Source organism: Pinus tabuliformis, chromosome 3_1 (genome assembly GCF_031772625.1).
Source record: "Pinus tabuliformis cultivar Carrire ecotype Pingquan chromosome 3_1, CPIR1, whole genome shotgun sequence".
Classification (NCBI taxonomy): domain Eukaryota; kingdom Viridiplantae; phylum Streptophyta; class Pinopsida; order Pinales; family Pinaceae; genus Pinus; species Pinus tabuliformis.
In genome coordinates this window covers 592,071,192-592,086,042 of record NC_142301.1, presented here as the reverse complement: position 1 = coordinate 592,086,042, position 14,851 = coordinate 592,071,192, and the positions used below count along the sequence as shown (strand labels likewise).

Here is a 14,851-nt window from a genome sequence, read left to right as displayed (position 1 = left end):
CAAAAAGACATATCAACATTCTATCAAGGGTAGCAACCACATCAACTGCAATATTAAATAAGACATTCTTACAAGATTTTTTTATCATATTACATTTTATCCTCTGCGTGTGAGCCTCTTTAGGTCCAATGTTGAACCTCAGCTTTGATACAAATATGTATCATAGCTCTAGATTTTACCCCAAATATAAAATTTTATCTTCTAGGGTTGATCCAGTCAGAGTGTTGAACCTAGGCTCTTATACCACTCTATATCGGAGCTCCAAATTTATCTTCTAGGACCCATCTAGTCCAAGTGTTGAATTTTAGCTCTAATACCACTCTGTAACCACCTCCCACTCCCTTGTTCCATCTTGGGTTGTGGGTAGGTTACTTTCTTGTTTTTACCCAATCTCCAATGTCTGTTATGAAGATGGGGTTACCAAAACCTATTTTTTCTCAAATTATTTGAATGTTAAACTTAATACCACAATTACGTTGTTATGCAACCAACTCACAAAATAGAAGAAGAGATATATAAACGACTTCAAAATTAGCCTCTTCGAGGGAGAAACCTCCTTTACATTACACAAATGAACAATTCTTGGATGATACAAATGACAAAACCCCCTTTCTATATATAAAGTTTAAGGGGTCACAATATAATCAGAGTCGACATAACAAAAATAATGTAAGGGCACAATTATAACAATAGTGGGCTTCTATGGGGCACAATAATAACAATATGGGGACTACATGGGCATAACAATAACAATAAGGGGTTACACTAACAATAATGAGGGAATACACTAGTATTATAGGGACCTAACATGCCCCTCTCCTTCAAAAAAGTGTTTTCCACAACACTTGAGTAGTTTTAGATGCTTATGTATAAAATTTTCATCCTCCCATGTGGAATCTTCTGTGGGCAAGTTCTTCCACTTGATGAGATACTCTGAAATTGATCGATTTCATAGTTGTTGAGTTCTTGTTTCCATGACTGCTTCATGTTCCAATATGATTTTTCCTTCATCGTCAAGTTATGACAATATTGTTTGAACTAGGATTTTGTCACCTATAACCTTCTTTAAGCATGAAACATGGAAAGATGGGTGCACTCATGAAGATGTAGGAAGCTCCAATTTGTATGTCATAGTACCAATCTTTCGCAACACCTTGTAAGGACCATAATACTTTGGTGATAATTTATTATCCTTATTAGCTTGCTTAATGGACATTTGTTTATATGGTTGTAGTCATAAAAATACCCAGTCGCCCACTTCAAAAATTATTTTGTTGCGATGTTGATCTGCCTGTGGTTTCATTCTATTATGTGCCAAAGTGAGGTTATCCTTTAAGAGTTGGAGAACTTGTTGTTGATGCTTGATGTGATCTTCCACTACTTGAACCTTAGAATTATTGTCCAAGAATTTTTGGTGATCTGGATAAATAGATGATTTTGATGTTTGAACCTCTAGTGAAAATAGCTGTGCAATTACGCCCCGTTGTTCTTCATTTAGAATCTCTTTCATGGCATTAGAGCTGATTATATTTCCTGATTTCCCTGTGATACCCCTTAATTCAACTTCCTTTCCTTCCCAAAAAAAATTCAAGAAAAGTTCTTGAAAATTAAAATCTATCATACCCAAATATTGTAACCATTGGACTCCTAGTACAACATCAGCACCACCCATTGGAATGGAAATAATTGGACTATTCAATACATATTCTCCAATGGATAGCTTGATATTATGGCACTTTCCATATCAATTTATGATTCCTCCTTTTGCAACCATCAGTTGACACTCTGGTGCTGGATATAGGAAGAAATTCAATTCCTTGGTTATCTTATAATGAATAAAATTATGGGTACTACCCGAATCAATCAACACTATTACATTTTTCTTCTTGACATGTCCTTCTATCTTGAGAGTTTTAGGAGTGGTAATTCCTGCCAATGCCTTACAAGATATGGTTGAATTCATTTCTTCTTTCTTTGGGGTTGGTTCTTGGTGTATATCCTCTTCTTTTGATGTTTCTTATTCCTTTTCTTCCTCCTCTTCATAGTCTATGTAAATTAATTTCCTCTCAACACACTTATGACCTTTAGTGTATTTGCTATCACAATTGTAACAAAGCCATTTCGCTCTTTTTTCTTCCAATTTTTGTGGTGTCAACCTTGTAAGTTGTGGAAGGATAGGGGAAACAACACTTCCATCTTTATAGTTGTGAGTGGTAGGCTTCTTTGTTGCCATAATTTTGCTTTCAATTTTTCTTGCCAACCTAAATGCCTTCTCCAATGAATCAAGTTCGCAAAGGTGAACCTCATGTTGGATGTTATCCTTTAAAGTCCCTATGAAGGCATCAATCCTATGTTCCTCTGGAATATCATTTACCCTTCTATTCAATTTCTGGAAGTCCTCAGTGCATTCCGCCATTGAACCCTTTTGTTTGAGATATTCAATTGGCTAAAGACAGTGTTTCTCTTTGTATCCTCATAATGTGATATCATTTCCTCCGTAAAAATTGACCAAGTGACAAGTGGTTTATGATAACAAATCCATCAATACAATACAACTTGATTAGGTTCTAAATATAAGATTGCAATGCATACCTATTGTGTGTTTTGCATATTATGGAGATCAAAATATTGCTCCATCTATAGTATCCATGTTACGGGATCCTTGCCATCAAACTTCTTCATATTGATATTTGGAATATGGTGGGTCTTCAATCCAATGTTAGAGTCTATGAAATCATGATTAACATTTATTTTGTTCTCATAATGAGTTTCCTCTACTACCTTTTCGCCATTAGGAAGCATTTCTTGTAGCAACTTTGTCAAACCTTCCTTCAAAACTTCCATGTCTTTGTTCAAATCTTCAATGTTTCCTTTTAGTTTTTCTTCTATACCATTGATGTCATTATTCAAACCATCCATATTAGCTTCTGTTACTTTTTGTGAGAGCGAAATTTGTTGCACTTGGTCTCGTAATTTTTATATATCACATTGCATTTCTTCCTCTCCTTCATGTGTCATAGTAGAGATTTTAGGTTGCTTAATAGGTGTTTTCGTTTTCTTTCTTTGGGGCATCGATTAATGATAATTATGCTTCACTATTACCTTTGAATCACTTCAAACTATTTTTTCAAATAAAACTTATGCAATTTTTTTTTTAAACTACACACCTTTTTTTGCTTTGTAGGAGCTCGATATTGAATTTGTTGAATATTCTTAATTTCAGATCTCCAATGTCTGAATTTTTTTCTGGTGGTAGCCCTCTCAGTCTTCTTTCCAACCCCACAAGTCAGACAAAGATTGGATTCTTCAAGAAATAGTTATGCCAAATCTCCCACGATGACCTTCTCATGGACTGGTTCAGTAGAGCAAAGTTGTATGGGATGCCACATGTCACTATTTCAATCTTCAGCCTTGAAATTTCTACATGAAAAACTAAAATCCGTGAAATTTTAGCCACTTTTAAAAAAATTCAAATCCGATGCCTAAAACGAAAGTTATGATGTTTTTCCCTAGGTCACATGTTTGAGGTAGAATTCTAGATCCCGCAAAAACCCTAACGTCCTCAGAGCATATCTACGAAAATATAGCGAACCAAGATCTGAAATTTTTACACAAAGTTATATGTGATGTCATCTCCACGTGGTCAAAATTTCAGCTTCTAAAGCCTCGTAGAAATTTTTCTTTATGACGATTTTACCTAGGTCACTTGTTTAAGACAGAATTCTAGAGCCCGCAAAAACCCTGACTTCCTCATAGCATATCTCTGAAAATATAGCAAACCAACATCTGAAATTTTTACAAAAATTTCTCTAATATTTCGGCTCCATGTGGTAAAAATTTCAACTTCTGAATCCTCGTAGAAAAAAATCTATAGCGAAAATTCCAAGATGACCTATTTGAAGAAGCGAACCCCTAGAATCCAAAGATCTAATACCAAATGTTATGCAATCAGCTCACAAAATAGAAGAGATAGATAAACGACTTAAAAATTAGCCTCTTCGAGGGTGAAACATCCCTTAAATTACACAAATGAATAATTCTTGGATGATTCAAATGAAAAAACCTCCTTTCTATATATAGGAGTCTAAGGGGTCACAATATAATTAGAGTCGGCATAACAATAATAATGTAAGGACACAACGATAACAATAGTGGGCTTCTATGGGGCACCTGAATGGGAACAAAAATAACAATAAGGGGCTACACTAACAATAACAATGAGGGAATACACTAGTATTATAGGGACCTAACATTCGTTAAGGTCATTGAGAGCTTTTTGGTAATATAAATTATATCTCAATTTGAGTCACATATTCAAAAGTATGTTTATTAGAATTTTAGCCCTATTATATGATTCCATGCCATCAATAAGTTCTACATGGCTCCCACGTGACCTTCTTGGTCCATGTGGTTCTATGCCACCACCACATGGGGTAGCTTGTAAGGTACTCATGCCCTTGTGGTTGAGTTATTTGGTGCATTAAAAGTTCATGGTAATTGGTTGAGGGACAATGGTCAAAGGCCAACATTGGCCCTTTGGAACTGATGTTACCAATTGCAGGCTCATTTTCCTGGACTCATCATACCCCAATATCCTGACATCTTGACAACCTTGCCCCTTCGCCCACCCAATACACATCACATTAGGTCAGGTTTTCGGCCGCGTATTCATCTACACAATTCTTCCATAACCCAATAGCCTAAAAACCTGATAGGGCCCAAATAATTACATCATATTGGGTCAGGATTGTTCTCTGCTTAACTCCTTCGACATTTTGTGGCTCAAAGGCCCAAGAACCATATAGGACCCATCTTGATATATGTCATGGGGTCTATTAACCTCCTCATACATGTATACTTTGTGGTTGATGGTCAATATCAACCCATTTTCATTAAGCCTCTCCACATAATTGTTCTTGCAACTACCCCCGAGTCCGACATCTCGATGGGGCCCACAAGTAATAGTTCGATGGGGCAAGGTTCTACCATCAACCCCTCATTGTTGGGCTCCTCCCATACATATGCATATTGAACCATTTCATTCTATCTATCTCGATGATTGATATCAATGGTAAGTTGGGGGTGTTCATAAAACAATGGGAAATCTCCACGCACTAACTTCTTGAGCATTGTGGCCCAAGGTCCTAAAGCCTTGAACCTCAAATTTCCTTTGTATTGAGGCACACAATCCTAATGTCCTGAGACCTCAAATTTTTGTGACCTTATATATAACAAAATGGGTCACTATCCTGATTTTCCATTTCTTTATGTAATAACCATCACAAAGGCTCGAAGTCGCGAATCAGTAACCTATGAATGCTAACCAGCAATGGAGGCAGGTTCCTTGACACCAACACACAAAATTCTGAGACAAGAAGGGGGCAAGGCCCTGATACCAAAATATACGCTAGTTGCAATGTTGTGAAAGGGAAATGCACCAGTCACTCCACTTTTGCTAACCTTTGGTAGGTTGGTTAGAAATGTTCAAAGGCACGTGTTTATTAATTCAATTGAGTGCATTCCTACAAGTCTTGATATCAATTCAAGAGGAATTGCAGATCCTCTATTATGCAATGTAAGCCCTCTAAGAAGTTAAGTGCTTACATTCCTCCTCCATAGTGGTTTAAATGAATGAGTATAAATACATAGTTTATCACATCAACCATGAACAAGGTATTGGAAAACACAATCCAGACTCATTAAATTCATAACATACAAGATATCATGCCAATCACAAGCATAACAGTGAACTTCACCATTGAGGAATTCAATAACATTTGGAGTTCATAATTCAAACATATAAATGCAATAGACTTCTTTGAGTATTTTAAGATGGTTGGAAACTAAAAGATGGACCTCCACTCTCCACCCAACCATAGGCTAGCTACACCACAACTTTCTTGTATTTGTCCACCCTCAAGCTCGATCCAATGTCTAAGGGGATGACTGCTTAAGAATATCACACCAAAGGCTTGGTTATGCACTCGTATGATGGAGTCCATTGTCTAGATCATTTATCATCTACCTTCTAGCAATAAGCACCACAATGACCCACTCTTTCTTTTGAACACATTCACGGGGATTCACCAAAGGTACAGATGGGGTATTTCTTAGTCAGGCTATTTGAATCCCTTGTCCAAGTGATTTATCATCTCTCCAACGAGCACCACAATGACTCATATTCCCCTGTCTATGTGGTTTATTAGTCATACATCAAGCACCATCGTGCTTATATCATCCACTGAGCCTCCCACTTGTCACTCAGGCATGGATGCCCAATCCAAGGGCCTCAAAAAAATTACAAAGAATAACACCCCAACAATAATAGAGCACAGAGCTTAACGACCAACTCTATCATTGCTCTATCTGCTACCAACACTGTAGAAATTCCTTGTAGATTCAAACTGCGAATTGTAATATGCTAAAACAATAGACTTGAATCTACTCTACTCATCAACGGAAATAATTAAATGATCATGAAATCATGAAGCATACAATAGAAATAATTCAATCAACACATTACACAATGATTTCCCAGGGAAAGCCACAACTAAAAACCCCTGCTATTTGTATATTGCATTAGTCAAAAAAATATGAGAAGATTACAATGCTTTTCTCAAGGTCGAGCAACCTCTACACTATCTTTATCTATCTCACTGCTTCCTAGGCTGAATTTGGCCAACACTTAGCCAATTTCATAGCCTTCCAAGCTCCTGCTTCCTTGCGTTGTTCAACGAGGAATTACGCCCCTATTAAATAGAAATTTTCTTCCATTGGATTACGCAATTTGTTTAGGCTCTTCCTCTGACTACATGCACCATCTTTACAATTCAAATAATTATATAACTGATAGTACACTACCCTTGAACTCCAATCTCAATTGGGTCTTTCTTTGATCTAACATGCATGAGTTAATTATGAGTGAATCTTCAATTTACTGGTTAGTCACTGCAAGCAACACCACACTTGACTTCAGGCAACACCACACTATACTTTAGGCAGCACCACACTACACTTCAGGAAGCACCCACTGCACTTCATGCAACACCACACTATACTTCAGGCATCACCACACTGCACTATAGGAAACACCCCATTGGAATGCAGGCAGCACCACACTACTAGACCTCCCACTAATTCCTCAATCAATTGGAACTAGTTTAACTGAATTTAACTCAGTTAGACTGAATTAATTAATTACAACTCAAAATAAACTCAATCAATGCTTCTAATTGTAGGTTACACTCTACATGACTCTATTTAGACCCTCAACTCGAATTAACTAAGCCAACTGAGTCAAATTAACTTAGTTAACAAATACAAGTTGTCATGAGATGTGGAATTACAATTTTATTCCAAATTTAATTCAAGGACAAAATTAAATTAGGATTTTCTTGATGTTATTTTTAGCATTTCTTGTTGCTATTTTCAAAACTCCCTCTCAACAAGTAAGGGATTCACATCTATCCCAATATAGTACCTTTGGAATGTTCTACATGCAACTCTTGTCACTATTGTTGTTGCTACAACAACATCTGCAACTGAAAAATCATTCAAACAAAATAAATTGAATCAACTATGTCAGCAACTGTCTATTGAGAAAATTGTGCTATTATTGACTCTACTACTAAGCCTCCTTCTCTGTTGTCAACACTTCTATGAAATCCTCAATATCTGACTAACATTGATCCTCATGCTATTGAATATTGTGCGCCCCCATAGCAAGGTAATGATCCATGAGACAAAAAACATCTCAATGGATCCTACCCAAATTTCTGCACTCTTGGGACCATTGCTTCACATCGCCCCACCTCTCACCTAGAGAAATGGTTGCATGTGCTCCCTCTGCCCACTTGGCTCATAATTTCCCCCTACTAGAGGTCTTTGCTTGAGTGGATGGTTCCACTTTGTTTCCTATCTACTTCTCTAATTGTGGTTGTTGCACAACTTGCTGAGGTTGCTTCTGAGGCTCCATTTTGAGAGGTAAATTATGCTCCCTCTCAACCACCAAATATATAGTATTTGCCTTGCTCCTCAAGGATTTACATTGATGAGCTAAATCTAATATACTCATACTACTGCTGCTACTACTCCGTTGCTTCTTCTGCACTGTTGCTGCAACTACTGCAATAATGAGTTAGATCTCCCCAGATCCTAAAGTACTAGCGTCCATAGGGCTACTCCCTTTGAAATTAGACTCCCTTTGAGTCTCAATCTCCTGTGGGAAATCTCTCTGCTCCTCAATCTACCAATATCAATGATAAAAACTCCCTTTTGTGTCACTAAACATTGGCTCACTGATCTGCCCACTAGTAGCCTTCTTGCTCCATAAGAAGTCTGCACATAGGGTTTTTTGGATCTTCGCTGAACTAGAGCTCCATCAATCTGCAAGGACATCTTCAAATTATTTTCTTCTATTGTGATTTCACCTCTAATACCATGTATAAATTCATTCAAATCTAGCTATGATACCATTTATAAATTTCTACAATTCTAGCTCTAATACCATGTAGATATTTCTACAAATCTAGTTCTGATACCATGTAGAGATTTCTACAAATCTAGCTCTAATACCACATAAAAATCCATTGTAGATTCAAACTGCTAGTTGTAATATGCTAAAACAATATACTTGAATCTATTCTAATCATCAGCGGAAATAATTAAACGATCACGAAATCACCAAGCATACAAGAGAAAGAATTCAATAAACACATTACACAATGATTTCCTAGGGAAAGCATTGTAATCTTCTTATATATTTCTGACTAATGCAATATACAAACAGCAAACCTCTGCGCTATCTCTATCTGTCTCACTTTTTCCTGGGTTGACTCTGGACAACACTTAGCCATTTTCCTAGCCTTCTAAGCTCCTACTTCCTTGCGTTTTTCAATGAGGAATTATGCCCCTATTTAATAAAAAATTTCCTCCTTTGGATTGCGCGGTTCCTTTAGCCTCTTCCTCCGACTACATTCACCATCTGTACAATTCATATAATTATACAACTGACAGTACACTGCCCTTAAACTCCAATCTCAACTGGGTCTTTCTCTGATTTGACATGCATGAGTTAATTATGAGTGAATCTTTAGTTTACTAGTTGATCACGGCATGTAGCACCACGCTCGACTTCAGGTAGCACCACACTGTACTTCAGGCATCACCACATTGCACTTCAGGCAGCACCCCACTACACTTAAGGCAACACCATATTGTACTTCAAGCAACACCACACTCAACTACAAGCAACACCCGATTAGATTGTAGGCAACACCACACTACTAGAGCTCTCACTAATTACTCCATCAGTTGGAACTAGTTTAACTGACTTCAACTCAGTTAGACTGAATTAATTAATTACAACACAAAATGAACTCAATCAGTGCTCCTAATTGTAAGAGACACTTTACATGAATCTAGTTAGACCCTTAACTCGAATTAACTGATCCAACTAAGTCACATTAACTTAGTTAACTAATACAAGTTGTCATGAGATGTGGAATTACAATTTTATTCCCAATTCAATTCAAGGAAAAACTTAAATTAGAATTTTCTTGATGTTATTTTTAACATTTCTTGTTGCTATTTTCAACAAACACTGCTCCAACACTCCACGCGGTTCACAACTCACCTTGATAAACCTCTGGTCTCTAACACAATGCAAGAGAAATTTATCATACAAGACTAGTGTGTATGTTCTCAGCTGCATGTTTTCTCCCTTTTTATCTTCTCTTGCTTGTCCTTTCTGGCCTCTCGCTATGTGTCCCTTTGATTCCACGACCTTCCTAAATCCACAAAGAGAATGGTCATGGGCACAATCCTCTTTCCACAATGCCTAATCCCATCTCATGATTTTTTGTTACGAAGAGTAGGTTGATTAGCCAACATTTGACTTCAAACATTAACTCAAGTTGGCTCATAGTTCTCCAAGGCATGCAGTAACTGGTGGGCTCCAGTATTGTAGCAATAATGCTACAACTCCTGGAACTCCCTTCTTTAATTTTATCAACCCGGTAGTTCGTAACAAACTTGGAAGCGACGGTGCTGTATGCACAAGTACTAGCTCTTGCCGCAGCTGTCACTTGGTCAGCTGGCACAAGTCCGCTAAGGGCTTAAGCCAACTTCTATGAGCTCTTAGAAGAAGCTTTTTAACTGATGGATGAAAGCTAACTCAAAGGAAGCTAATCTACTTGCGGAAAGAAACTGAAAGCCAAAAAGAAACGCAAACCCTAGCAAACCCTAATTCTACCAGCTAGTCCTACTGATGCAAAGATGAGAATGCAAACTACTGAAAGAGATGCCATTACTTCTATGAAGGTAAGATACATGTGTCTAGACTACCTCTACCTGAAGAAAACATCTTTTTGTATTTTTGAATACGTTATTAGAATTATCATGCATGTGCTTTTAAGTGGATTTTTACTGTGCAGAGGTGGATCAAGGAGGAGAAATGCTTGGAAGAGGTCGGGAAGGTTCAGAGAGGGTCTAAGGAGTCCCTAACACCCTTCCAGAGAGTTTCACAGAGTTTGGATATCAAGAGACCTCATTCGTGAGCTTCTATAGGAAGTCTGCAGGGGTTCTACAGGATGTTTAGGATTTCTACAGGATGTTCAGAAATGGGGTTTTGAAGCATGGATGGAGGAAAAAAGGTGGAGGAATGAGTATGGAGGTGAAATAGGGGTGTAGGGGAGTTCAAGACTTGGAGGATGGAGTTGGGGAGTGGCGTAGATGGTGAGATCTGTTCAAGGAGGGATGAAACGATGTTGCACAAGAATATGAGAATCATGGCAAAGTAAGCGGATGAGGCAAATGTAAGGTAAGGGTTCTAAGTGAAGGGTGAAGCAGGTAGGTTGGATGGAGTATGGGCAGGTAAGGAAGGATTACAGGTACTCTGCAAGCGGTTTTTCAAACTGAACAAACAAACACTTATAAAACCTATGACCTAGTTACCTCACTCTAATCTGACCTAACAGCAAAAGGAAATGAACAGAAGTTTATTCGAAATGAAATACGTGAAATAACTATGCAACTAAGCAATCATAAACTGAAGCATGCAATCAAAACTGATATCAAGTTCGACAACTAAAAATCCAACACTACTAATTGCATGGTGAAGCAAAAAGACAATGTTTTTGTTGGCAGCAAAGTCACATTGGTCCCAGCTCATGATTCCACTGAGGGGGAGGTGAGATCCAAAGTACTTGGTAGCCTTTTTCTGAATATATTCCATGTGATTAACCTATCAAGTAAATCTGAACATGAAGAACCTTTTTAATCATCGAAAGAAACCTAAATAACAACACAATATTTAAATCTAAATAGCAGATTTTATTCTAAGAATGCAGCAAAAACACATAAATATAAACAAAGGAGGTATTGGGCACTTGAGATGGGCCCAACCCCAAGAGCTACAGCCTCCTAAGAGAGATTTAGAGCTGGTGCAAAGCTGGATTCATCTTTATTGAGCAAGAAAAGAAAAATTACATCAAAACTGTCCACAAGGAGAACTTGAAAATGAGCTGAAAGCAAAGCTAATCTATTGCCTCAAAATCGAAATACAAACTAGCTAACTTCTGCCTACAAAATGACTAACCATTGGCTAACTACCAGCTCCCCAAAATGACTAACTACTAGCTAACCCAAATGAGGCCCTAAGCCTTCTTATTTATACAAATTGAGGACCCCAACAGTCCTCCTAAAATTTAGGGACTCGGTTGCCCAAAACTTGTAGTCAACAGCAGTCCTACTTGACTTGCTTGGTTGCCCTTGTGCTAATTGATTTGGTGGCCTTTGAACTCCGAGCTGATGGTGGAGAATTCGAGGTAAGGGCCCATAAATGAAGGGGACACCTTCCTACAAATCCTCTCCCTTGTTCTCCCACGAATTTGGCTGCCAAGTGCTCATTAAGACCTTCAATTTTGTCTCCAAGTTGACCAAAAAGGCTACACAAAGCACCCATTAGACTTGTTGGCATAATGACTAACCAAATTCACTCTATTAGCATAAATATAATCAAAACATGCAATAAACTAATGAGAATGGTGGATTAAGTCAAATTAGGAGGTTGAATGAGCCCAAATAATTATCCATTTTTGGGGCTCATCATCACCCCCCTACTGAAAGTGTTGCTCATCCTTTGAGCAACCAATCTCTCTCCTCATCTTTGATGGCCGTGGTGGCCTCCTTGTCATGCCAAGCTTCTGAAGTGATGTCCTCTTCTCTGTCATGAAACCATGCTTCTTTGCTTCTTCCCACTACTTGCTCCTTTTCCTAAAGAATTCTCAGCTTTGGTATGATTGTGCAAGTATATTCAATCTGATGGCAGCAATGGTGGCGAAAGGAGATGAAACCAGTGGAGGATGGAAGAAAAGAGTGGTTGCATGTCTCCTCAACAATCTTCAAGCTTCAAATCCCTCTCCATAATTGATTCTAGCCTACCCAAAGGCTTCTACAGGATGTTTCTGGTAAAAATACAGAACTTCCTGTAGAAAGTCCTGTGGCTGAGTTCTGGCTTCCTATAGAAACAGACAGCACCACTGTATCCTGCTTGGCTGTGGGTGATTTTCCTTTCAGCTTGGCTGTGGCTACCTTAGAGGTGCCCTCACTGACGTGGACTTTTTCAGTCCTTTCCATTCTACTCTGTAGTCTTTTCTCCCTGGGTGTTAGTTTGGTTTTGTCCCCCTCTGTTTTGGCAGCTTGGTTTAATGCCAATGTTCCAATCACTGATGTTGTTGGATACATCTGCAGAGTTGTGCTTTCTGGGCTTGTCACCAACTTGTCATCATTTGCCTTGCCCCATAGTACAATATACAGTCCTGCTATTACTAGAATTGCTCCCAGCAGACTTCCCAGATAATATTTCACATGAAGGATTAGCTGTTCCAACACTGCAACAATTATGGTTGAAGTTGGATTGAACATTGCAGCAAAGACAGGTCCCTTCAAATGGATACAGTAAGTCTGTACAAAGAAGGCAAATGCAAAGCATAATACTCCCTGCATATTATGGGCCAATATGATCAATGACGATGTTAAGAATTTCTGCACATTATTAAAACGAAGATGCGGTGCTCACAGAGTATATGATGCTGAGAAGCTGAATGTCCCACTTTAGCCTCCAAGCAGAGGCCTTTGGCTCAAAAATTAAAGCCACCACAGTGCACTGTAGAGTTCCTTGCAGCATCGTGAGAGCTGTTAATGAAATTTCTGCTGGATATTTCTTAACAACTGGAGCCTGAAAGGTAAGCCATCCAGACCAAAATAAACAGCCGGCAAACAGCATCAGTGCTCCAAGCAGCCATGTGTTATGAAGAACCCTATTGAGCCTAATGAGAACAGGGCCCTTGTAGAAGGTCATAATCATTGCACCACCCACACATATAATGGTTCCTACAACTTTGGCTTGGCCATATTTACTCCTGATATCAACTTTCTCCAGTCTAAAAGCTGTGGCCATCCCAAATGTGACAACAGGAACCAGGTTTGACGTTGCAGAAGCAAATGTAGCGGAGGTGTAATCTAGGCCAGCAAAGTAGAAATTCTGAAATAGAGTGGTCTTACCCAGCCAGTGCAAGCACAAAGATCTGCCAGAAGATGGCACAGGTCTTTGCAGGGCGTTGGTTTCTTTCAAGAAAAAAACAAAAGGAGAAATAACTACTGTAGCAACAGCCAGGGTGTAAGCTACGAAAACAAAATGACTCATTCCTTCGTCCAGAGCAACTCTGGTAATGATATTCATGCCGGCCAGGCAGACTTGAACTGCAATCTCAGCTAAGAATGTTGCAAATGCAAATTAATCAGCGAATGGTGAGAGCATTTCAAGGATGAGTTCGATTGGTTGTTTATGGAGGCTTCCACTGATGGAGGGTGAGCTGGCTAAGTGCACGTTGGCCCCATGCAAACCATTGGTCCCCACTGTAGTGTAATTATGAACTGTAGTTCTCTGCCTGTATTCACTTCCATCAATTACGTTGGATTTTAAACAACCACCACTACCTGTTTTCAATTTTCTTCTTGAGATGGCTGAGCACACGTGTTGATTTCACCCACCGAGCGCTGTTCGAACTGGACGAGGGTGGCCAGTTAGCTGGCCACCGATTTTTTTAATCCCAACCATCTCATTGCTCATGCTGTTTACGAATTACATTCATGCAAATAGAGGAACGAGTTTAGTCACGTACCTGCAAGTCGTGTGTGGTTGCTGTGAAGTGTTGAGATCTTTCATTTGCTGCATGCATTTGTTTTTGTGATTGCATGTGGCTTGGCTGCTGATTTTTTGGTTGTTTTTTCTTGTGCAGGTGTCCTCTGGCCAGATCTAAGCTCCAGGCATTTGTTTCCACGTTCAAATCTGCACATTCAAGCTGCTACTGCTGAATTTTCACAAGACCAGAACTTGTTTTCGCCATTGCTCCCAAACGGTAAACCGGATCGATCTGAAACTTGTTGAGCGCATTCCTATCATCATTATGCACCTCCCATAGCAAAATCGTGATCAATGGATGCACAGATTTCGAGAAAAATGGAAAATGGCTGAAGATTTCAGAGATCAATTTCTCGGAAACCGTGCATCGGAATCGGCTGAAACTACTTGGGTAGGTTACTATCACCCATATGCATATTCCCATGAAATAGGTTTTGAAACGGATGCACGGATATGGAGAAAATGCAAAAATGGTTGATGGTGATGGAGGCTGATTTCTTGGAAACCGTGCACCGGAATGGCCTGAAACTGCTCGAGCATGTTGCCATCATCCCTATACAATTCTCTGTAAAATGGTTTTTCAAATGGATGCATGGTTTTCAAGTTATGGCAAAAACAAATTTTGTTCTAGGTATTTTTGCTTCAAGG

General features: G+C 38.8%; 1 pseudogene; it reads right to left on the bottom strand.

The window, feature by feature from the left end:
- Positions 1-13,795, bottom strand: part of LOC149188401 (WAT1-related protein At5g07050 pseudogene) — a 53,307-nt pseudogene extending 39,512 nt beyond the window's left edge.
- Between the last annotated feature and the right edge of the window lie 1,056 nt (positions 13,796-14,851).